Genomic DNA, 23,940 nt, shown 5'->3' with positions numbered 1-23,940 from the left:
GGTCTAAGTCTTTGAGCTTCCTCGAACTCATGGCTGCTGAGAGACAGTAATTTTGTTAGCAGTTTCATTATTTGATGCCTGAAGGTAGGCAATTGCATTTTGTGTCTGAGTTTCAAATACCCTCTGAAAACCAAGTGGGTGATTTAAGTGCTTAGCCTAATTTCTGTTACTTATGCTGGAATATATTGGCTGGCATTCTTCAAAAGTTTGTCTCAGAATTAAAAGGCATATGCAAACATATTTTGATCTGCTCAGTTTTTTTGTTCCTGCTTCTTTTAATAGGTACTCAAACATCACATACAACCTTTTGTCCATCTCCTTCTCCACAGGGCTATCTTTATAAATGGTTTCACCTTTAATATGGCCCTGCTTTCCTATTTTTGAGAACAGAAATGACTTATCAGCCTGGTAGCAGATCCTTATTTTGTCTGCCTCCCACAATCCATCAGGAGAGGGTTAAGAAAAGGACCAGTTATCTCATAGCAGTCAAATTCTTTGTACATCATTGAGTTTTACATTGAACATCTCTGTGTGCTGTCAGCTGCAGAGAAAGAAGATTACACTGTGTGTCTGCTATATGAATACCCTGTAAATACTGCTTCAGTGCAAAAGGCAGATTTCTAATCGGCTATGGAATAAACAGAAACTGCTAGTTATTTTAGCATTAAAATAGTCAAATTTCATCGCTTTAATGCACAGCAGTAATTTACTTAATGTATTAACAGACACCTAGTAGCACCACAGCCAAAATATCCAAAGGAGTAAAACAAACCCCACAAGTTAGAGAGGTTATGAAAATATTTAACAAGAGCAGTCCTACATACTGGGCTGCTCACAAGCATTTACAGCAAAAAATGTCTTTTTGACTCTATAAATTATTTTGAATCACTGATCCCCAAGTTGGTGGGGAATAGGGATAATAGGGATGAGGCTATGAAAGATTGTTTGGGAGGCTGTGTTTGTTTCTTTCCAAGACAGTCTTAAAACCATCTTTCTGGACACCACTGAATACCATCAAAACAAAAGCTTTTACCTGATTTGATAGGAAACAATTACATAAGGGGAAAAGTGATGATACAGTTTAGATTTTGTATTTTTAAAACATCAGTCTGTGCCTTTGTAAGCATACACGTGTTGCAGGTCAGCTGTTTATGGAAATGACAATGGGAGTGAGAGTGCAATCAGTAACCAGACTTGAATGTATCTTGTCACCTAAAGCATGTCTGTATATAGCAATACATAAAGCTCTAGTCCATTCCAAAGGAGAAAAAAAAAATCTGAATTAGAGCAGTGAATGTTACCTGTAGGATGCACTTGTATCTTTTGAGAAATGACAGGGATCTTTGTGAAGTGATGCAACGCTTGCAAAATCACAGTAAATGTGTGGATTGCTCATTCTACTGCTGGTGGGGATCGTAATAGTATAGCCTGCATGGGGCTTTGTTTTCACAGTCAGATACAGAAACAAATACAAACTTCATAATTAGGGCATAACCCAAATCCCAGGCTTTTAGAAACCCCTATTTAATTCTGCTGCTCATTATGTTTCCCTAAGGACTCGATACTGACCGGTAGCTGAAATCTGAATGCTGTTCATAGGAGGCTTTTACAAATAATAGCCCTTGTAAAGTCAATAGATCAATAAGCAACCTTGCTACTACAGATTTGCTGCTTCAGAGATTCCTACATTTAGAAGTCCTTTTCTTGTGGCATTTGTAAATATTATTGTTTAAAAATTAGTGTAGACCCCTAATTAGGTGCCATAAAGACACTGCTTTAAACTTCAGAGAAAATACCAGCTTCTATATAGAAAGATCAGGGTTTGCAAGTGATGCGGTAAGAGAGACAGCTGTCATGACGGTTTTGTCATCTCAGCTTAATACAAAGAAAATTCTGCAAGTCGGTAGCTATTCCTTGAAAGTTTTTTGTTTTTTCTTCAATTTTCATATCAATACAGGGGGGAGTCTTCAAACTTTTTAGATATTCTGGTTGCCTCTGTTTCTTGTGCAACACTTGAAGCAATAAATGGGCTGATTACAAGCAGGAATGCTGTCCTGCGTAATGAATTCAACACTCTTCTTGTGACCACAGGTTAGCTGCATGTGCTGCATCCTTGGTGGAAAGAATAGGTCTAGGTCAGTGTCTTTAAATTTAAAGTTTGAAAAATCCAGCTTAGTTATTGCGGTTGTTTTCCAATCCACATTTTTATTAAAATGCAAATGTGTAAATGCCAGGGGAAAAAAAAAATAAATCTTTTTCTTAGGTAACCAATTTTTCTTACTGTTACCAATTTGAATTCTACATGCACTTTAAAAATTGTACTACTTCAAACTTGGGCATGGCATTTTATTCCAGCCTAGCCTATAAGGAAAGAAAGGGCTTTGAACTCTTAACCAGAACATTTTAAGAAGGCAGGAGGGAAAAAATTCTTTCATTCTTGAAATCTGATGTCCTTTATTTTTTGTCTAAGCTTTGAATTATTGTTGTTGTTAGGGTTTTTTATTTCTCTTTTAATGAAAGTGTTGTGGGGATCCTTTCTAGTATGTGACATGAAAGAAATAATAAGTAAAACAGAAAATAGCTGGAAGAAATAAAAACTCTTTTGGTCTTAGCTTTCTCTTGCTTCAGTTTTCCATCACTGTAACTCTCTAGCCTAGCCTGGGCAATGGCAGTCACAATAGAATTAGCTTTTCCTAAACACATTTGTGAAAACACTGTTTCTTCAACTATTACAGAATTAAATTACACTATTTTCTTCCACACCTATTCATCTGTTTTCTTCTAGACCTATTTGTTAGAGACTGAAGTCCTAGGTTTGCTAATCAAACATTCTCTCAGGCACAGATGCACACTGACTGGATCCAGTAAAGGTCAGGGGTTTCATGTGAAAATAATTTACAATTTAGACACATTTACAATTATTTTTTTCTTAAGGTAATAAAACCCATACATATTAAATAATACATAACCTCTCCTCATGTGATTGACTTTGCAATGTATGCTGGCTTGAGGCTTGGAGTCAGTTGCAGATCTGGAGCATTGTTTTGTATTTTCAAAACACTAAGCATCCCATTTCCCACAGTAGCATTTAGGAACACTAGCTCTTCAGCTTTGCCCTGTCCAACCACAGATAAGGAAGTCATTGCAACTGTAAACTAATAAGAACTTTTATTGTTGCCAAAAGATGTGTAAGGAGTACAATCACAGGTCTAAAAATCAAAATATACCATTCATTCCATCTGGAATGGATTCCTGATGCTTAAAAGGTTCTTTTCAATCCCAAAGTAAATATGAATAACTTTGAATAGCTGCGTACCATCTTTTGAAGTTATTTTTATTTTTGAAAATCCAAACAACAAATCCCAGCTTGTTTTACTATATTTTATCCTCAAATCTTACTAATCAATAAACCCTTAAAGTAGCAAGTCAGTCACATACTCCCACTAGGGTAAATGATGGTTTAAACCCTTTCTAAAAATTGCTTCCTTTTTAGCTCTTTACCATCATAACATTTGCTTTGTTACAGGCTGCAAATGTGCTTTTCTGACTGCAGTTTGTCACCCACAGATTCCACTGCACTGTGGGTGGAGAGCTGGGGATTTGTGTTCTGTTTTCATGCAGAGCTGTGCATTTAAAAATGTGCTGCTGCTGTTGTATTGTGAGTGGAACATCTTACCAAAACAGATTAATGATAGTCTTTCCAATGTAAATAAAATTAAATAAACCAACTTGATTGCTTTCTATTCAGAAAATAAGAATACAATGAGAAAAGAGAAAAAAAAAAAAAGCGTAAACCTTAAATCTATGATGATTCCTATGCATGTGTGTTGGGTTCTGGTTCCATTTATAATAAACGAAAGTCTAGCCTTTTAATGAGGGGGCAAAAGGCATCAACGGTGCCTCTTGTTATTAGTTCGACTTTTCATTATGAGTAATTCTGACCTGTATAATGAAATCAGATTATGTGTGAAAAATGAAGCGATGCTATACTGAAATGCAGTGTGAAGGTCAAATGTGGATTTTGTAGCTGTAGAAGAGTAAGAGACAACTCATTTTTTTAATAGACCAAGCAAAATATTTCTGAGTCTGAAATACAATTCAAGAGGGAAATAAAAGAAATGAGAAAAGAAACATGTGGCTTAAACAACCAAAAAGAACAAGAAACTGGAAAATACTGTTTCCTAAGACAACCTCTGACACAGCTTGATTCCAGTCACTAACTCTTCTTCTGTTTTGTTTTGTGTACATAGGGAATTAAGATACTCATCAAGGGTCTGGGTCAAGCCCCTAGTGTTGTGAATGAAAACATACCCACTGCCTGTAGTAGCAGCTCACTATTCAGTGCTTCCAGAGATTCATGCTTATTTATAAGCAGATTGCTCCTGGGTTAATTTTTTGTTACTTAGAGGTGAAAAATGTCATAGAGATGTTCAGGAAGTGAAATGAAAAGACAATATTGGCTCTGCATTTAAATGTTTAAATTCTCTGTTGTGCACTTTAAGTGAAATGTAGACATTCTAAGAATGATTATGGCATTAATCAAAAATGTGATTGGAATTAATTTAATACATTTAAAACACAGTTTTCTTAGTTTGCTTTTTCTTGCTTTTCAAAAATTTGAAACATTGAAAACCCTCTGATTTTATTATTGTTGAATATAGTTGAAAATAACAAAACTAATAAAAACCATACTTCAAAAAGCTAACAAAACATACTTCTAAATAACTATTTCATTTCAATCCCAATGTAAACATGAGCAACTTTGAATAGCTGTGTACCATCTTTTGAAGTTATTTTTATGAAAACAGAAAAAAAAAAGATAACTTTTATTAATATACTGTATCCTCAAATCTTATTAATCAATAAAGCCTTAAAGCAGCATCCTCCCACTAGGGTAAAATTTAAAATATGCAAGTGTTACCACAAATTATCTAGCTTTACATAGAAAAATACCCTCTGTGAATTTGATGCTTCTACCTAAAAATCCTCAATCTAAATGTAGTCACAATAAACACTGCAGACCTGTTTAAATCTAAAGAAAATAATTATATAGGTCAGAAATAATTCCAAAAGGATTGAATAAGCAAGATATAAACTTGAACCTCTGGGCATGGGAGCCTGCAGACTGTGAGGAGCAAGGTTTCAGATATATACCTATATCCTAAGGTGCCCTTTGTTCCTAACCTCAGGAAAGGTCAATCCCATTTTGATCTTTGAAAGAGAAAATACAGACCTATGCCTCTGCCAGTCCAGGCTTTGCTTCAGTTCACCCTCTCTGACCACAGCTGTCTTCACTTTGGAGAGGTCTAAAAGGCTGCCACTCTCCCTCCAAGTGCTACTCCCTATAGGAATGTGGTGGGGTATCCCAGTCTCAGGGGAAGAATACAGTCTCCATGTAGATCTCACAAAGGTTGATGGTTCATCTATTTTCCATCTGGTGCAAATTCTGGTAAGGCATCAATAACTGGGTTATTTTATTTTTGCTGGTATTGATGTCTCAATTTATTTCCTATTTTTCAACAGACTATCTTAAATGCTTGCCTTGTGCCCTAACAAACTCATCTTTTTTTCTTATCATTAGTGGTTTATTACCTTTTGCAGAAGTAACTTTGAATGAACCAGATGATTTCATATTTAGTGTTGCCTGTTGTTAAACCAACACTGACTTTCAGTAAGGAATTAGTTTTTGTCTCTCTAGTTTGCATATTAATTTAAGTTTGTGAGGGACTTTGAGATCTTTTAGATGACAGGAAATATATAAAAGTGAGGGGGTTTATGCTGGTAAACAGAATAGATCCTAAAAAAAGCTTTCACACAATCCTACATGATTTTACGTGTTAATATGAAGAACTTGTAAATTGTCAGCACTAACAAAATAATTTGCTGAGCTGCTTCTTTAGAACAGTTATGTATTACTGAGATAATTCGGGTTTGCTCTATAAATATGGGTCTATGTAAAGAAACGTCTACATCACTAGATATTACTGCAGGAATGACATTTCTCTACTGAAATTCTCAGTTTAAAAAGGTGTTCCAGTTTCTAATCTTAAATAAGATCAAAATAAAAAAATGCAATGGAGAAATGATTACTACTCATGATCGTGTTTCAGTCCCCAGAGTAAATCAAGAGACAGTTTACTAGAGAAAGATGAATATCATGGATTTGAGGGTATTGGGAGCCTTGCCAATTTTTTAATTAAAGTATGGGGAGTTGCACGTAAAGCTTCAAGAAACAGTGGGAGAAGAGGAACATAGGCTGCTCCGTTTTATGCAGTTTACACTTCTCCATAGGGGAAAGCTGGTTTCCAGCTAAGACTTTGTTTATGCAAAGGCTTGCCTTTCCTTGACCTGGTTTGTCAGTTTGGTCTGAAATTAAAGACTCTATTAGAATGTCTGATTAATTGTATATCATAATGTCTGATTCAGATGTTGACTTCCGTTAGCTGTCATTTATCCAAGTTTATCCAAAACTGAATAGCATCATCTTGGGCAACTAATTGTTTATTATATTAGCTCATCACGAAACAGTGCTAAAGAAAGGATCTGAACTTTGTCTCCCTCTGGAAAAGGTACAATTAGCCTGTTTATTTGTTTGCAGGCTGTCTGTGTTGTATGGTACACTTTACTAAAAAGAGCTGAATTGCAAGCCAGAGGGCTTCCTCTCAGTTCTAATCTCCCAAAGGAAGGTTACTTCCTTTTCCCCTGTCAAAAAGAAGGACACCAAACCTCAGGAAGCCTTTGGGTGAAGCATGCAGGGGTCAGGGACTGTAAATAGGGACTACACTGCAAAGGTAGAGAAGAAGAGACACTTGAGGAAGGGCAAGAGGCCTTCTGTAGTTTAAGAACAGCAGATACAGCAAGTTAGAGGTTTATGCCTTGTCTTTGAACCAGGTGGTCCACACTGGAGCTGACTCTGAACATTACATGAGGATTTTTCAAGTGTGATGGAATGTATAGCTATTTAGTAATTGGATTATTTCTTTTTCAAGAGCAGACAGTGAACCCAGTGAAGACAGGTCCCATTTGTCCAGAAAGTAGCCCAGGTTTCTCCATTTTATTGATTCATCCTCAGCAGTGCAAGGCCTACAGTTATTAAGTTTTGGCAGTGCTTGAAAAGGCCAGCATATATTGTCACTTCCATAGCACTGGCTATCCTAATTGGCAAGGTTTGTATGATCCACCTAATCCTGCATTTCTGACATTACTTAACTTCAGGACCATAGCTCTGTGAAAGCTTCTGGAACTGAAAATCACTAACTTTGTGTGACATGCTGGAGTATAATAGTTCTTTGTGAAGTCTTAATCCAGTGCTTCTTATACAATGACTGTAATACAGCAGTGTTGGAGGAGGAAGGGGACTCTAGAGGAAAGGCTCTATTTTACTGAATGCAGAATCCCTGTCTCTCAGAAATCATTGATTTCCCAGAGTCAGAAACGAGCAAAATGTTTCTCTGAGTTTTTTATCAGGCATCAGTTGGTGTTTAAATGATTATAAGCATGTTATGAAAATTGATCTTTGCTCAACTTAAGCAAAGGTGCTTTATAATTGGAACTAAATCATTATTGATTTTATATTTTTGCATTAAATTATATATCACAGCTTTAAAGTGTCAAATGCATGAATAAACAGAACCCATTTTTAAAGTGAGTTGTTATATATATTCTCCCAGAAGGTGGCAGCTGGGGAGCTCATGCTACTACACAGTAGACTCAGACTACTACAGTGTGAACATTAAAACAGAACAGAAAGGGGGAACTACACCTCCGCCCAACACCATTCACGTCGTTAGGCTTGAAGCGGGAGTTTGATCTGAATGCTGTCCTGAGCACTTTTAATAGTATGAGCCTCTTTTCCACAGTAATATGAAATAATCAGAATTTTTAAGATAACTATATATTTAAAATTTAAATTATAAATGTATATGAAGGAAGCAAAAAGTCTCTGCAGAGAGAAGAGATGGGGAGCCAAGGCAAAGTAGAGTGGGATAGGTCTAGGTGGCCAAAAAACCAAAGAGGACAGTGCTGTGGTTTTTAGGTCTGTCTTTAGAGGCTCCAGTGTAGGATCATAGAACTTGTGTCATATGGCAGAAAGATGCTGGATGATCCAGAATGATCAGAACAAACTGAGACATAAACATGGGGAGAGCGGGAGTCTGTGATGGTGATGGATGCAAATTCCTGGAGAATTTTTAGAATGGAGGGTTTTTGTGGACTGACTCTAGAAACTAAAGGAAAGTTTGTTTGAAGTGATAACACCATATGTGTAAGAAGGTGGGTGGCAGCTCCCAGAAGCTGAAAAGCTGGGGCTCACTGGGGTCAGAAAGCAGAATTTTGCAGCTGCTGTAACTGCAGAAAACTTAGTGATTATATCACAGAGTATTCTGGCTTTTCCTTCTTCTGTGCATAGTTTGAATCAGCAGTGAAACCCTTGCAGCTTTACAGGGATGGCCGCTCATTCCTAGAGTAACACCTGATCACATATTCTTAAGAATGCCTTTTAAAACATTGAAAATGAATTATTTTATTGTTTTGGGAAAAAAAAATCTTAGAACAAGGTGGGGTAATTAAAAATAAAAACAAAAAAGGTTGTTATTTCTAAAAGAGTGAGCTTTATAGCAATTTAGGTTAAACTTTCAGATCAGTTTCTTGAACACTTAAAACTGAACAATCAAAAGTGTACCTGTTTCAGAAATAATTGTGGAAGGTTCAGCAGAACAGCATGTACATCAAAGTGAGAAAAACATGTTTCAAAGGCCATTCCTAGCCCCTTAATGCATGAGTTAGCTAGAGATATGAAATACCAAGTTTTGACAGAAATTCTGTAGCTAAATAAATATGTCATATATTTCTGTGCACTGAAAATCAAAAAAAAATAACCTTGCTTGTGATCAACAAGTTTTGGTATTGCTGAAATATTACAGTGAGTTTTGAGATCAGTTTTTACAGACAAAGCTGTATTAAAAGACCTGCTAAATCAGCAGCAATAGTTTCAAATTCTGGTTTCATTTGTGCTCCCTCTTTATTAAGAGCAATTATAATTAACAGTTTCTGTGGGAGACTCTCAGTTTTAGCTTTAAACCTTCACGGGAATCTCCAGAAGAGCACAACTGTTCTCTGTTCTATGAAATTTAATTGGCTTTAACATGGTTCCTGCTAATAAAATAGAAAAGTAATGTATCAGTAGGTGTCCTCCCTTGTTGCTTTCTCCTATTACAGCAATCCCACATTGGACTGCGAGTGCAATTTGACTCACAAGTAAATCAGAAACAGTTTCTTAAGGGGCGATTTGTGAGGCACACCGCTGCTGCAGAAAGTAGCTTTGATTAGTGAGTAGTTGACATCCTTCCCCAGAAAACCTCATGTTGCAGGGAGCTTTTTGCACTACTTCAGGTGAAGAAATTAAAAAGCTATTGATCTCTTGTTTGTTAACAATCTTATTACACTTTTACTAGACTTGCTGCCTAATGCCCTGTCAAAATTCACACTTGGCTGCCTGTCATGCATCTGCACACTTTCCAGCATCAGCCCTGTAGGATAATATGACATTTTTTTACTTTCTGTCTCCAACTGTTGTGCAATCTTGTCCTGTGATATTTACACTTATCTAGAAGCAGTTGCATTTCAGTGCTTAGTGAGAGACTCCCTAGACACACTTGAGTTGTACAAATGTTAAGGCCCCACACTTACAATAAATATTCTAATGCTCATACAGTATTAATAATACAAATTCATAATATTTATAATACATCCCAGGGGAGACGAAGGGAGGTTCACTTGAGTGTATAACAAAAAGATTTGGAAACAGCTGCTTTCTTTCCTAGCTCATGGCAGCTGATGGATGCTGCTGCTGCTGCTGGAGACAGTGCTGTCTGACATCAGGTAATATATGTGCTGCTGAGGAGCTACAGCATCCCTTGGGATACAGGGAGTCTCGTGGCACAGTCGTTCTGTGTGATCTGGTACAAGAGTAAGTCATTAGCACTGTAAGAGTAGCAGTTGTAGGAGACTCAGTACGCCCATTGCCAAATCTGATCATAATTTCAATTTTAAAAGTTGCTTGGAAGAAAAGGGTTTGAGTTGGAAAATACTGTCATTCTTATTTCCCCAAGGAAGATAAATTGCACTTCGATCAATGACAAATCAGAAACATCAGTCACTTTTGAGAGCAAACTCTTTTTGACCTGATGCCATATTTTTATTCTATTAGATGAATCCAAACCTCTGCTCTGCTGCCCTTATATTTTAAAAATAGTAAAGATATAGTAACCAGAGAAATATCCCATCAAGCAATTAGAATTAGGGTTAATGGAAAAGATCCTAAATAGAGTTAGGGCTTTGGTCCTTTGAATATCCTACATCAGTTTTCAGCTTCCAAAGGATGATGATTATAAGCATTCAGACCACCTGCTAGGTGATCCAGCAGAAGACAGTGATGTGAATAAGCACAAGTTGCATTAGGACCACAAATTCATGTGTTTGACAATTTCAGAATACCTGCTTCTTTCAATTTACAGGAAAGGTTTGTGTTCATTCTGCCTTACTCTAACTTTTGACTAAATTAACTAACTAAAATTGTTAGGTTCAACAAGTGTTTTAAAATATAAGGTATTCTGCTAACTACACTCAAATTAGCTGCATGCTAGCTCTTGTCCTTGGGCAGGACATGGCTAAAGGTTGTCATATTAAGTCCACATCCAGGTAGTTTTTGACCTTTTAACTTTATGTTCAGCACCTCATGCTCATCCTAATCCCCTGTTGTGCATCACTGTATGCATTCCAAAATAACAGGGTCCAGGTTAGGATGTTATTTGATAATGGTTAGGATGCAGAAGCTGAGTGACTTTAACAAAGAGGTATTTTAAAACCCACCAAAATGCACTCTGTGATCTTTAACTACTTGGAAAAAAAAAATATCTGAAATACAGGAAACCCAGCAAAAGTAGCTATAGCTCCTGGGATATCAATGCATTTGTAACCTAATTAATATAATACTGCATATAAGCATTACAGGTAAGAATTAAATCAGTGCCTTCATAATACCTTGTGACTATGCTTATATGAGGTGCACCACAGAGTTGCAATGGCTCAGTCTTCTGTATTGAAATTGTAGTTGCATATTTGGTAGAGGTTTAATGTGTTTTAAATTATACTTCTATATAACTTCATTATGTGTAGCAACTTGTCAATATCCAGCAGCTAACTCTGAAGCAGAGTAGATCAATTTAGCTGTTTCTATTGTGGGGAGCTATATCTCTTTGGGAGATATGATATGCAGCTATTTTCCAACTATATCAGTGAATATGCAGCCTACTAACTGAATTGATTAAAGTTGAGCAGAGGTGTTAAGTCTGCTTAAGTTTAGTGCAAAGGTTCTGCAAAGTTCTGTTTGCTCTGCCTCCTAAAAAAGTATAAATATGTATAAATGTTTATAAAGTGTATATGAATCACTTTAAAAGAGGATAAAGCATATAAATGTAGTCTTGTTCCATTTTGTAAAGGGGCAAAGGCTGATTCACTTATCCAGTTTATTTTTTAGAGAGACTTTGGAGGGGGGGGGGGGGAAGGAGGAAAATATTTTCCAGTGAGTGAAAGAGGAGGGTGTTGATGCTGCTTTTGCTGTTTTTACTATGTGGCAGAGTGAGAATTACTTACATAGCTGGAAATAATCAAGACACCAAGATAATATTCCTCCTGCAAAATGCGTTTCAAAGTCCCATTTATGGTGTGTTTGAAGGACAAGTTTCAGAGAAAAAGTCTGAGCATTCTTTTTACCCAGACCATCATGACATGGCTGGTCCATGGCTGTGGAGACTGGGAACTTCCTATGCAAATCTGGTGCCCAAATCACAGAAGCAGGAGTGCAGCAGATGTTACTCCTGCAAGCAGCAACTTGGCTGTTCTCTTTTACTGTGCTGATGGGAAGTGAGAAGATAAAGGTGATGAGGTCATTAAAAAAATAAAATTCCCAAACTGAACAAGTGTAGAGAGGTGATACTATTTGTAATACCTATGGTATACATGTGCCATCAGAGGTCACCAAAAAGATTACTTAATTGGGCAGTTGAAAAGGGAAAACCTCTACCCAGCTTTCATCATAGTGATGGTCCTGGAAATGCCTTTATCTAGCCTCAGATTTATGACTGGGAAAGTCCCCTTGCTCTCATTTTTTGCTAGTCTCAGGGCTCAGTTCCTAATGCAGCCCTATGAAAACACAAACCTGTAATACGTGCCTGATTTCAGCTTTAAAAGTTCTTTGTTCCTGCAGTGACCTCCCTTTGCTGAAAATCTGCTCTGCATGAGCTTTCTCAGTGTGTAATTGCTTGAGGATCTATAGGTAAGACTTTTCAGTACTTAAATAACTAGTATGTGAAAACTCCATGGTGAGGCCTTTCATAAATCAGAGGAGGCTTTGGTGCAATTGATTTGATGATGCAGTTCACTCTAGGAGCTGTGGATGATGGAGTCTAATGAAGAATATTGAAAAGGTTACAGAACTTTCTCTTCCTTTATGTGCTTTTTGTCTTGAAGCTGATGCCTGAATGATAGAAAGAGTCAAGGTATTAAACCCCACATCTTTCAATTCTATTTAAAACACAAATCTCTAATTTTGTTTCAAGACACACATTTGTCTGTTTTTTTCTTTTGACAGAGCAAATATTTTTTCCGGCTAACCATTACCAGGTTCTGTTTCTCAGACTGACGTTTTTTTCTTATGCACTTACTTCAGAAATATGCAATAATCTGATTTAGACCTGTGCTGTACTAAAGGTGTTCATGAAAGAACATACTCCTCAGAAATACTTTGGCCGCTGTTACTTATTCATAGTGTTTTCCTTCCATCTTCCCTCCCTTGCAAGGAATTATCATGGCTTGCCTGAGTTCTGCATTGCATTGCAAGGGCAACATTTAAGCCCTGTCAAGGGATGCATTGCAGCAAAATGGATAACAGTAAACAATTCTCAGTATGCCATTTTAGCATGAAATTCTCTGAAGGCCTTTGTTAGCTCTTTGTTAGAGACAGCAAGCACAGTGTTATTCAAGATCAGGTCAGTGTTTGCACAAAATATAAGGGAAGCCCTTTCTTTGGAGGACAGGGCATATAGCCCAGGAAGCCTGTGAGCAGGAAAGCTTTTTTCTAGAGCATTTGTGTCTGGATTTTTCTGTATGTCAGTCTTTCTGGAATCATATGTTTAGAATTAAGTGAATTATATAGCAATGTTCACTTGGATTCCTTAATTTAGTCAAAAAGACTCATATTTCTTCTTTTATCCCTTCCTTTGTTGTTTTGTAAGGGTTTTTTCAAGATAGCAGAAAAGACTGATTTGGCGAAAGAAATCTTTAGATAGCAGTGTTAAGCTTATGGCACAAAGGCAAATGCCATTGCAGTCATGCTGCTTTTATATAGCAATCACGTTGTACCAGAAATAATAATCTCTTGGTAAGCTAATTTCAAAATGATGATAATGACATTGATCTCCTTTCTAAAGTACTTCGAGATTTACTGATGAATGTCTTGATGCAAGAAATAGATATAAATTATCATCAAAAGCATTCATGTGCAGAAATTCCAAAGAAAATTATCAGAAAATTTGGGTTCCAAAGTTTAGTATGCAATGGAAATTCTTTGTTCTGCCATTATCGTAAGAGCGAAAATGCCCATGAAAATATGCAAAGCCAACAAAGTAACCCTATGTGTGAGCCCCCCCTGCTGCCTGAGACTGCCATTACCTAGCAAGCCTGTTGCCAGGATCACTACAGAGCTTACTTACGAGATTCAAGAAAGAAGTTGTGGGAGACACAGTGGTTGGGATGAGGATCAAACTCACTCAAGAGCGATGTCAAACGGCAAAGGGATACTTCTCCACACACATACATTCCCCAAAAACTCTATGTTTTGAGGAAAACAAACATCTGACAGACTTTATTAAAGCCAATAATACTGTTTGCTTTCAAAGGTGTAGCTATTATTTCCAGAATTTCACCAAATGTAAAATAATATTCAAAATATATAAGGGTCCTTTGCATTTATTTTTGTCACCAAAAAAAAATAATAATTTCAATGTCTTTAATAACAATATCTTCTCTGCTAAGATTTTAGATTCCATGTTTCCAATAGGAAAGGTTTGGTAATGAAAGCGCAGCTGCAAGGACTTATACTCTGCAGCCTTGCAGCTTCTTTGCTCATTTTCACCTGCTCAGCAGGAGAGGCAAGTGGGAGTGAGTGCTACAACAAGAGCTATATAGCACATTATGCCTTTTGTGCAGAAGTATTGATATCTAGGCAAGGCAGTGAAGGATTAGGTCCCCTGGGAGGTATTCAGGAAAACAGACTGCACCAAAAGTTGCGCTCCTTCAGTTGAAGTGGGAGGTGGGTTGCTCATGAAAATTACCTTCAGACTAGATCTAAAATCTAGCATCTATGCTAGAAATGAGACCATGACATATTTTGCAGTTCTTGGATGTGCTGTTTTACAGTTGATGCCAGTGTGAGCCACAGTACAAGTGTAAATTCTCTGGTTTGGTGATTCTGCAGAATTACTATTTGTTTATATTTTTATTTTCCCAGTTTAATTCCCCATATATGCTGAAGAAATTTCTCATTTTGATCAAGACATGAGGAGATAGATTGGAAGGAATCCCCTATATAAGTACATCTGCTGTCTATCTGCTCTGTTATCTAACATTAGCTCTCTGATTTGGTATGAACGATCTACTGTAGAAGAGCTACAAATGAATAGACATAGTTAGACATGCAAAGAAATCATAAACCACTTACTTTATCTGAATAGATAGATCTGAATTGATCTGAATTTATCTGAATAGAAAGCCAGTGGACAGAGGAAAATACGGGGTGAGGTTGCCCTGTACTGCAACTAATGAGCTGCAGTGTTACTGTAGAGGTAATGATGAAAGATCTGGGATAGGAAGAGGAAACTGGGGAGACCACAGGAATTGAAGCAAACAATGTTGTTGCATGCCAGCAGAATTAAGGTGCTGTCTTTCCTGGGAAGCTTGTCCTGAACTGCTGTGTCATTCCCTGAAGGCTGGAGACCTTACCTGCACTTTAGAGACTTTGGGATTCACTGAGAGCACCGTGGGAGAAAAGGTATAGCTTGTTCAGGGATTAACTTTAAAATAATTTCAAAAATAGGTCACATAAAGTTACATTCTCAGGGGGACTATACGGAGATTTAAGGCAAAATGTATGCCTTTAAAAAGTGAAAGAGCTTATATTGTACCTTCCCAAGATAAGCCTGGGAATGCTGTTTTAAAGTAGACATTTCTTCCAGAGAGTTCTGTAAGTTTGTTCAAAATTGGTGAATAGTTGCTCTATATCAGTTTGAAAGCTACTGAACTTCAACAGTGTATGAATGTGTGCAATGTTTGCATAGCCTTCAAGATGAAAAGGACGTCATGGGTTTTATCTAAAAGTCTATGGCAATATTTGTCAATACTTTTGTGGACTTTGGCTTAGACTAAGCCATTGTTTATAAGTAGTCAAAATAAGGAAACGAGTACCATTGCTTGGCAAAATTTAGGACTTCTGACTTGGGAAGCCCTTCACGGCTTAGCTAACTTAGGTACCAAAAATGAGGTCAAGGTTCTATAATCTCCTTCAGATGTATCTGCTGTTAGCTGAAAGCCTTGAAATTTTTACGCTGTGAAACTTGTGGCAATAAAGTGTCAAGTTGTCTTACGTAAAACTTTCAGCAAATTGGGAATCCGTCACAACTGCTTAAGAAAACTCTTTGAAGGCTACTGTTGACCTTGGATTTATAACTGTCATGTTTTTGACATTCCCTTTCTTATTTCAGGTGTATATTCACTTTGCACTGTCTTCATCACAAATACAAGTTGAGATTGATGAGACCCATCCATTAATTCCAGCTTTTTTTCGTGACACATCTTACACATCTCCTGTCTCATCTCCAGCCTGAGCTTTTCATACTAAGTAGTAGTCTGAACTTGCATAAAAGCAGTTGACTTGCAGAGATACGAGGGGAACTTGGTCTTTCTAAATAATATAGTATAACCTCTTGATATTTAAATGTGATTCCTTCTGGGGATTAAAAGTTATGATATTTCTATTTACACACTGCAAGTCATTGGAACTTGTGCTAAATTTGAGGCAGTGCCTAATCCCTTTGAAGGGCTGAGCTCAGGGTCCTCATTGTCTTGCCAGATTCAGTTTCCAGTTATCTCTGACTTGATTTCCCTCCTGGTTTGCACCTAAATAGTACTGTTGAGTTCAGAGTAATTATTCCTCTTCTAATTTTGTCATGGGCATCTAGCCTAAAGCATCAGATATTAGATAACTGGGCTGAAACAAGAGCCCTTATTTTGTTGTACCTGCTGCATAAGGAGGGACTTCTTGTGCCAATAAGGAAGGTCTGGTTACTCCTGAATCTGGAAACACAAACAAGGGAAGCAGTGCAAAGATCATAAAGAAAATAATCTAGAGCTCAAAAAAGGGCAAGGTAACTTCCTTATTTTAGCCAAATCCTGAAATAAAAATCATCATTTACTGTCATCTTAATCACACTGCAGAAACTTAAGGACACTTCTGGGATAGATTTAGTAAAAGGATTTAGTAAATGGTTACAGTTACAGTTGTTCCAGTACATACAATCTGACATTTTTGCTTTCTGACCTGTCAATAAATACTTTTTTGTAAAAGCTGATGGGAAGCAACCACCATGCTGTTAGTGAGCTAGATGTGCTAATAGGGGCACAACCTACTAGACTGCTGGGTAAATAAAATGCTGCGTTTAGGAGCACGTTCTTTGCCTTTCTCTTTGGTGAAATAAGGAAATCCTAGCTGACCAGAGCATAAAGAAGGTGAGCGCAGGGAAATTGCTTTTATGTCACCTCAGTTCACCTGTTCGATATTTTTTTGCAAAGAGTTAAACAATGCCTTTAGAGGAGGGAAAGGGGAAATAGAACAAGGGGAATCACACACAGCCTGGAAGGGCTCACTGGTGATAACAACAGGGTTGTTATTAATTGGGAAAGCCCTCTAGCCTGGCACTACCTACCCTCACAAACTGCAAACTTTCCAGTCTGAAACTGTAAGTACAGTTTCCCTTGATCATGTTGCAGTTTTGCATGCCACAGGATAGAAAATTGTATGGAAGGTTAGTTAAGGAGAAACATGCACATGCACCTTATTGTATGTACCCTTTTGACATTCTGTGGACCACTGGTAAATTCTGTACTGTTCTCATAAATATTTGGGGTTTTTACTCATCAAAGAGGTTCAAAAATACTAGCTAGGGTGCTAATCTGTACTAACATATGTGGAGAGCTGGTAGCTGCTGCCACTGGTTGTGGAAACCAGACTGGTTCCTATGGACACTTAAGTTTAATTTTAGGGAATCTCACAAGAGTTCTTTTTCTTTCTTTTTTCTTTTTTTTTTTTTTAAGAGGAAAAATGGATATTGTCCTCCCTCTAACTCAGTTGCTACCTAAAAAAATCCCCAAAAGTTTTACTTTGCATAGAGTAATTTTATAAATGTAATTAATTTTGTTTCGTAAAGTACACTTTCCAGAGCTTTTGGATATCCTTAGGTCGTTTAATAGGAATGAAGGGACATGGCTGGCAGAAAACGACGAATTAAGAGGAAAATGTATCTCCATTAAGGTCATAATACCATAGCACTATCCTGCCATTGGCTATTTGTGCAGGACCCAGGGTCTGTGCCTGTTCAGGACCACATGATAATGGTCAAAAAGTGTTGTGCTCTGTTGTGCTTGTAGACTGCACCTGAGAGGGGGTTTGTGTTGGTGTTGTGTTTTTTTTTGTTTTCTACCCCTGATTTGGACTCTTTTATCTCAGAGCTGTTGGCTTTGGTGAGCCAGCCAAGCTCTGCCTGAGCTGAATGCTTGGTGTTGCATGTGTGCATAAGCATGCAGCAAAAGCTTAGTTATTGTCTATATTATCTCTGTGCACTGGGCTGTGATTTTTTCATTTTGTAGCTCTGTCACAAATTGGTGTGCTCAAACTGGTGACACAAAAGAAAGGATTTGGACACATATTGGCATGAGTTTCATTAGCCACTGCACTGCCCTGGTCTGAGCTGCTTTTTCAGATAAATCCTGTATTCTTACCCCAGAAGTAAGCAACAGAATAATACTTTAGGGGTGTATTTTGTGTAATCCCCATATGGGAACAGTCACATCTTATTTCATTTTACAACAGACGCTTTGTTCTGCTAAATGCTTTCCTTTCCAGGGAGGTAGGAAGGGGGAAAATAGCTTTTCTTTGGTTTTTAACCTGTGCTACATGTCTATGTCAAGTTACAGAATCACTAAATATATTTGCAGCCCACAAAACCAGCTTTGGTTTAGCTGCAACTTCACTGGCTGTTGTTTCGATGCCCTTCAGCTTCCATAATTTCAGTGAAAGAAAAGGGCTCCTCATACCTTGTAGGATTTTTGGGAGTGGGCCAAGTGAAAGGTCATATGCAACAAAAAAGGTTTTCCAGCATGGGGCAGGTCAGGGTAGCTGAACATCCTGAGAGTAGAACATAGGCATCATGAAATTATTGAGCTGCCTGCCCAGAATCTGAAGTGCTTTGGATGTTCGTCACATCTCATCCCTCAGCTATTTTTATTCTTTCTGGCCATTTAATTTTTTTTAGCACAAAGGCCATATTTACTGTGTTTGTGCGGATATTAACACACTTCCAGAGACAGCAGAAACTGGGAGCTCTGAGGCTGCGTTTCTGCGGACGTTGCTCTTGGCATCAAAGGCAGCGTGAGCTGTTCCCGCTCTTCTCCTCTTCAACTCCATCTGTTTATTCCATTTATCTCCAACTGTTCACTCCAGGGGTGGCTCCTCCGTTGTGCCATTGCCACTTTTTGCAGAGCTGCAATGAACTGATTGACCTCAGCTGAATTAAAAATGTGCTCAGTCCTTTTTTTTTTAATTCTTTAACAGGATCAGTTGTGACTTGAGTTTCTGAGCCCAGTTCACCACACAAACATATCAGCATGACTGAGGGACAAAAGCAGGCAGAAAGAACCACACTGTCCTGTTTTGCCTCCTAGAAATGTGTCCTGAAACTGTGACCTGAAGCACAGTCAAGTGTCAGAACCAAGACAGTCATTACAGCTCTTGTGCCTGAGACCTTCACTTCCCTTATCAGCATAATTAGAGATAAATAAGGGACCAAACTTCCAATGCATTCTTAACACCTTCTTAGAACCGTGGAGAAGGTGAATGGGTGTTTAAGGATGGAGCTTGTCTTAATGTTAGGTTTGGATCTTAAACCGTCTTCTACCCTTCTGTTCAATATATTCCAATTCCTCTTTATTTATATCCAGTGTTTTGTGAGGTTGCCTTTATCATCTGATTGTTATCCCTTTCCCAGCCATGCAGGAACAAATTTTGGCTTTCTTTGCTGGCTCACCTTTAACTTCTCTTGTTCCTGTGCTGTTTGTCTTTTTCACGCTGAATGCTAATGAGGTACTATTTGGTCTGTCTTCAGCAGTCATTTTCTGGGTAATTTCTTTAAGCAGCAAACACTAATTCCTCCCACTCTTTAAAGTGCCATATGGGATCAGATTACCAGATTAAACATGATCCATTTTTGGATGGCATTAATGTCCCATGCTAATTCTATTAAAATTATTGACTATCTGGCTGAAAATACTGCCTTCTAAAGACTGACACACAGCTATTTTCAGGCCAGAACAAGAAGGGCAAAGGGCCATTTTCAAATGTTTTTTCTAACATCTTTATCTCAAAGTTTGCACTTATGTGAACATATTGCCAACTGGATTCCATTTGCTCATGTTAACAGGCACTGCTACAAATGCAAAAATATGTTTTTAGCAGTTATCCTTCTAAGAAGTATTTCCAATCCTAGATGACGCATGCAATAATTTTGAAAGATCTTGAGGGGAGGGAGGCTTAGTAAGAGAATGTGACCCTAGAGATTATCATCATCATTCAGATAGTAAAGTTGAATGCATCTTAGGCATAGATGATAGTTTGCAGGCTGATATCTAATAGCCTTATCAGAGCTAGATGGATGTTGAAAGAACTGGTACGAGTAACATACCAGTTAAAGGAATAACGCAGTCCTCCTGGGTGAATATTTCTGATGCATTAATGCATAGTGGGTGGACTGGGTTTAAGAGTCAAAGAGGAGCAGCCTAGTAGTAACTGGGCACTTGATGTTATTTTCTCTTGCCAGTTTTATGTTTATTATTATTATTATGTGAGGTTGAGTTCCTGCTCTGGAAAGGAGAAAGGATGTATTATATTTAGCCTGTAGCTGAAAGGTAGCTAACTGACATCCTTACCCAACCCATTGGCTCTCCCCTTCCCAATAGGTATTATTGTGCAGTATATGGGAATTCCTTCACACTGGAGGCTTCTGGGGAGCAAGGGACTACTCCATCAGCCAAAAATGGTATAAAATGAGATTTAAAATCATTAGCATGGCTTCTGCCATTACGGTCTCAACAGATACTGTAAACTTACAGGATTTGATTCATCATTTGCATTGATGTAAAATTGGCCGTGACTGCCAAAAAACAATTGACTATTCCTCCACAGCTGTTTTTTAATTACATTAGAATGCTGCAGCGTCTGATGCAGCCACTCAGCCATGGTGTGGACCTGCCTTCTCCCAGAGGGACCATTCCAGAACAGCAGCACTTGCTTTGAGATGAAATCTATAGCAGGGGTGGCTTGTACACAGGTAGCAGTGACTCTTCAGTTATGGCCAATTCATTTCTTTCCTGGGAAGCCACTCTGCAGGACAGTGGACTGCAGAGAAGTTGGGGTTTAGAAAAATAACAGCCAAAACATCGAGTCATCTCTCATCATGCTGGCACACAGCCCAGAAGCTTGTAAAAATGCAACTTCATCAAACAAAAAATAGTTACCAGAAAAGGAACAGAACAGAGAAGAAAATACCTTCCCAGCTCTAACTTGTGATGTTCCTGTGTTTCATACTCTATGTACATTCTATGATTCTACAGCTCTTGTTACCCTGTCTCAAGTGGGAAGGTGGAACTGGAAGAACTGCAGAGATGACAGCCTGAGCAGGGGAACTGAACAGTTTCCGTACAAGCAGAGACTGAATGCACCAAATCTCTTCACCCTGGGGAAAAAGGAGTCTCATGGTGTGCATAATACTGTGCACAATAACGATGTAAAAAGGTGTACAAAATTATAAACAATCCAGAGGATGCAGAGAGGAGATGATTATCTCCTCTTACCTCAGAACAAGAAGTAGGGGCACCCTGAAATTTCTAGGAGAAAGGAGAAAAGCACTTTTTCTTCATAATGCAAAATAATTTGAGGAATTTGTTGCTACATGATGTTTTCCATACTGTGTTTAAAGAGGTTTAAGAAATTATTAGACTAATTCAAGACAGAAAGATGCATCATAGGTTATTAAATACAGTGGTCGGGATACAACTTTCAGTTCAGGAAAACACAAAGTCTTTGACTGCACAAACTAGAAGATTACATTTAGGGAAATATAATGTTACACCTTTGGGCTAAACAAGGACAGATTAGTAAAAGGATCATTTTTCAGCTTTCTTCACTTCTCTGGATATTTTACATGCTTTCTTTCCTGAGAGTGGACCCGAGAACCAAATTGGGATCAAAACACTGTATTGAGCTCTCAAGAATTAGCAACAGTCAGTGAAGTGTTTCATTAAAGTAGCAATGCAAGAGGTAAACCCCCAAACTAGACACATGAATGTCAATAAACATGAGCAAATATCTAAACTCCATCTGTAACAAATGCAAAAGAGATTTCTGAAATTCTTCTTCTTTCCAAGAAGAACTTACAGCGTAGTAGCAAATGCCACTTGGTGTATTGATAACAAAATCCCGTATGCTCTGTATTGATAAAGAAATCCTGTATGCTCTGTACGTTTCTGCAAAGTTCCTGCAAAGGGAACCAAAACCCCTTTCTTTCACCTCTGGGATTGCCAGTCAAATGGCTGTACGTGCCTTTATTGATACAGTCTGAACATACAGATTAGTTTACAGGGACACCCAGCAGCAGTGCCCAGTGTGTGGCCACCATCCTGGGCTTCCTGGGCATAGGCACTGCCTCAGGGCCAGCACCCTAAAGGCCTTTCTCCAAGAGATGGTGAGCACAGGGGCAGCAGCAGCAGGGCTGTGGTGGGCAGGGCTGCAGGGGCTCCGTCACCCCTGTGTCATAGTGCCACCACCCATCAATGCAGCATCACAGTGCTCTGGGGCAGTATAAGTCCAATGCCCTCCACCAGTGCTTTGGAGCTCCATTGCCAGGCACAGGAAGGGTTCTTGCTCCCAGGGTAGATCAGGCCAGCAGTATTTTGCTGTTGTTGGAAGCCCCTGAGATGGCTCCAGATGGAGGTCAAAAAGGCAGTGCCAGTGTCAGGCAGCAGGTTTTGCTCACATGCTCAGGGAGTATCTGATCGCCAGCACTGGGGTCAGGAAGGAATTTTCCCCCGGGGCAGATTGGCACCGGTCCCCAAGGTTTTTTGCCTTCCTCTAAGCACTGGGCATGACCACTTGTCAGGGCTCCTCTGGTCCTGGTGCTCTGGGTTATTGGCTGCTGCTCATGCACCACAAAGGTGGCCCCTTGTGTCCTGCAGCTGGTGGAGGAAGGCTTTCTTTGCCCCATGTGGGCTAGCAAGCGTCCCTGGGGTTTTTTGCCTTCCTTCACAGCAGAGCACAACCCCTTCATGGGGCTCCTCTGGGTTATTGTAGCCCAAAGGCAGCGGCTCGTGCTCCACGCAGCTGGCCTTCATGCCCCTCATCCTGGGGCGGAGGCAGCCTTCAGCACTCCCAGGATGGCCGCAGCATGGCCCCGGGACTCTCAGGCTGGCCCCAGCATGGCTCCAGGACTTGCTGCTGTCCTCCGTGGCATTGAGCACCACCCCGAGTCAGGTCATCCCTGGCCCATTCTGGTTGGGTTCTTTTCGGCGCTGCTCTCACATCACCACGGCACCTCTCCTGCCCTGGCTTTCCTTTGTCAGGCTGCAAGGGAGGTTTTTTTCCAGCTAAACAGGAAGGATGTTTCAGCCTGCTGCGGGTTATGCGTGTGCATCGGGTTAAGGCTTCTGGGCATCAGCTCTGAAGGACTTAGAAAAAGAAAATATAATCTAAACTGAACTAAAACTAAGCAAACTAGAATAAAAAAAAAAGAATAAGGTAAAATAACTTTATTTATAAATAAATAAAATGCTCTTTCCAACTGTAACCTTTCTGATTTGCATCTTTGAAAGTGTTTTTGGTGCTGAAACCCCCCTGGCATTTCAGGTAAATGATGGTCTCCTCATTATACAACTCATTGTGAGTGTAGGGAATGGAACAGAACAAGAGAGAATGGAAAGGAACAGAACAGAACCAGCTATGATATGTTATGCGTATAGTCCTGCATGACAAGCTCTCACCTAGGTCTGAGGGGCTTTCTGCGGTGCAGGTCCCAGGAGAGACCAGTCGCAGGCATTGACAACTATGAACACTCTCTGGACCCTGACAGAAGTAGACCTGCACTCATCATATACTCTCTTTTAGAGATGTATGGGGTGCCCCTGGAGAGAGAATATTGGGCCAGATGGACTCCTAAAGAAGTGTTGTTGCTATCAGGCTCTCGTGTTTGGTTCTGTTTCTCCAAAAGCAACAACTCATTCGTTTTTAAAAGCTAGTATCTGGGGGAGGGGTGGGCTTGGGAGTGGGTGGAAATCACACAGACGTGAGCAGATATTGCCCGCATAAAAAAGGTTTGCAACCATTTAGTTCAGGAGCACATCCTGCTTCAGGCTGAGGGCTTGATCTTTGAACCTCACTGATGTGAGTCTCAGGTATGTGGTCTTTTGCTGTCCTGTGGAAACCCAAATAAACTGGATGAACACCGAAGAGTTTCAAACAGTTCACGTGTATTTTGCAAATCTGTTCAGATGCTCAGATGGTGAAGA

General features: G+C 39.0%; 1 protein-coding gene and 1 long non-coding RNA gene across 6 annotated transcripts in view; both read left to right on the top strand.

Annotated features, from left to right (window-relative positions):
• The window catches only part of PTPRN2 (protein tyrosine phosphatase receptor type N2), a 657,474-nt gene that overhangs the window by 471,475 nt on the left and 162,059 nt on the right, over positions 1 to 23,940 (top strand). The window lies entirely within an intron of this gene.
• LOC134165142 (uncharacterized) lies at positions 5,349 to 21,583 on the top strand. Its single transcript, XR_009965390.1, has 3 exons — positions 5,349 to 5,449; positions 12,266 to 12,334; positions 20,567 to 21,583. It is a non-coding gene; the product is annotated as an uncharacterized LOC134165142 (long non-coding RNA).

This window comes from Pezoporus occidentalis, unplaced genomic scaffold, assembly GCF_034315485.1.
Source record: "Pezoporus occidentalis ecotype Australia unplaced genomic scaffold, CSIRO_AGI_Poc_V1 ctg23, whole genome shotgun sequence".
NCBI lineage: Eukaryota > Metazoa > Chordata > Aves > Psittaciformes > Psittacidae > Pezoporus > Pezoporus occidentalis.
The sequence above is the reverse complement of the archived record's forward strand: the minus strand, read 5'-3'. Positions and strand labels throughout refer to the sequence as shown.